The sequence below is a fragment of the Etheostoma spectabile genome, chromosome 9 (assembly GCF_008692095.1).
Source record: "Etheostoma spectabile isolate EspeVRDwgs_2016 chromosome 9, UIUC_Espe_1.0, whole genome shotgun sequence".
Taxonomy (NCBI): domain Eukaryota; kingdom Metazoa; phylum Chordata; class Actinopteri; order Perciformes; family Percidae; genus Etheostoma; species Etheostoma spectabile.
In genome coordinates this window covers 27,412,962-27,414,615 of record NC_045741.1, presented here as the reverse complement: position 1 = coordinate 27,414,615, position 1,654 = coordinate 27,412,962, and the positions used below count along the sequence as shown (strand labels likewise).

The 1,654-nt window shown below is 40.1% G+C and overlaps 1 protein-coding gene and 2 long non-coding RNA genes across 4 annotated transcripts in view; all 3 read right to left on the bottom strand.

Moving 5' to 3' along the window:
- The window catches only part of LOC116695664 (uncharacterized), an 813,105-nt gene that overhangs the window by 354,266 nt on the left and 457,185 nt on the right, over positions 1–1,654 (bottom strand). The gene's annotated exons all lie outside the window — the stretch shown is intronic.
- The window catches only part of LOC116695603 (kinase suppressor of Ras 1), a gene marked incomplete at its 5' end in the record, with an annotated part of 81,929 nt that overhangs the window by 70,852 nt on the left and 9,423 nt on the right, over positions 1–1,654 (bottom strand).
- Positions 1–1,654, bottom strand: part of LOC116695671 (uncharacterized) — an 18,741-nt gene that overhangs the window by 10,461 nt on the left and 6,626 nt on the right. The gene's annotated exons all lie outside the window — the stretch shown is intronic.

Here is a 1,654-nt window from a genome sequence, read left to right as displayed (position 1 = left end):
AGAGAGAGAGAGAGAGAGAGAGAGGAAAATAAGATGAGAGAAAACAAAAGCAGGCAGTTAGGAAACCACATGGGGTTTTCCTGACTATGATCAACACTTTGCATAGACTGCCTTCCTACGTTAACAGCCTCACATGGTGAAAAGGTTCCACCGTAATGTTGGCTTCATCTGTTAGTCCCATTCACTCAGCTTAGTTCATCTCTGCAGAACTTGGAACCTCACATAAATTACGTTCATCTGTCATTTCATCTACATCTTCACTGCACTGCCGGTATCACTGGACCAGCTGTTTAGCACCAAACCTGATGGTTCTGGATCCATGTCTGCATGAACAAAGAGCTACATCTGACAGAAGACGGGTGCACAGAGCAGGGTCAGCACCCAGTGCTGTGAAGCCAAGCAGGGAGACATGGCGCTGCAACAATTATGAGCACAGGGGTGCCAACTCTGCTCAACTAGTCATGACTCAAACCCAAAAATACAACACCACAAATATACACTAAGGGTGCTTTCACACCTGCCTCATTTAGTTCTAGATGTAGTATATTTCCCCCTTGCAATTCGTTTGGGCAGGTGTGAATGCAGCAATTGAAGATATGTTTTTTGAATTGAATATATGTATAGGAAACACTTGTATAATGATGGCAATTACTACAAACAATAAAAATGTGCGTTTGTTATTTATTTATTTATTAATAAATTTCTATTTGTGTCTACTTGTTAATCATCTGAGTCAGTGCGTGCCAAGTGCCACAAGTAGACACTCAGTCCAAGGGAAAGTAGTCAATAAATGAACTACAGCAAATATATGTATGTACTCTATCCTATGTTTAGTGACACCATTGTTTTGTAGCAATACTAAAAAATAGATAATTTTGTCATATAACACAAAGTTGCCATTACAACCTTTTGGTTTGAGCTCAGTTTTGGGGTTCAGTTAGAGTAAATCCTTGTGATAAAGTTGCACTAAACAAGGTTTCTTTAGTGCTCCAAGCTTTAGTTTTGGTTTTCACGCCCACAACTCCACGCTCAACAACCTCCTATCCAATAGCAGCAGAAGCAGTCAGCTGGAAAATCACACATTTGTCTATTAACATATCATACTATTGACTTTTTGTTTTTGTTTTTTTTAGCTGTGTGAACTCTTTACCTCTGTTTTGGACCCTGGTGGCCTAACGTTATGTTCTTCTGTTTATCTAAAGTGCAGAGACTGGCTTTTCTCTAACTCCTATTTTGATCTGATTTTGATCTTGGAGGTCAGAGGTCAGATGGACTGATAGTCAGATACCTACGAAGGGCTCTTCATTTTACCTCCTCCCTGCTGCTGTCGGCTTGTAGGGGGTTAATAAGCAAGTGATTCTCCAAGACTCTTTGCTCATTCTCTCAAGCTCTCATGATGAACTGAACCTTCTTTACGCAAATAATAAATACTAAAAAAGACTTGAAAGGTTGAATTAAGCTTTATATCAGATCTCACCTTGGTATTAGAATTTCTACCACACCTCCCAGTGGTTTGTTCCGCTGCCTGCTACACATACAAGTCAGTTCGGTGGGAGCAGCGCTGTTAACCCTCATGTTGTCCACGGGTCAAATTGACCAATTTTCGTATCTCAATGATCTTTTTAACTACCCAATTGTAATTACCCAAAATAAC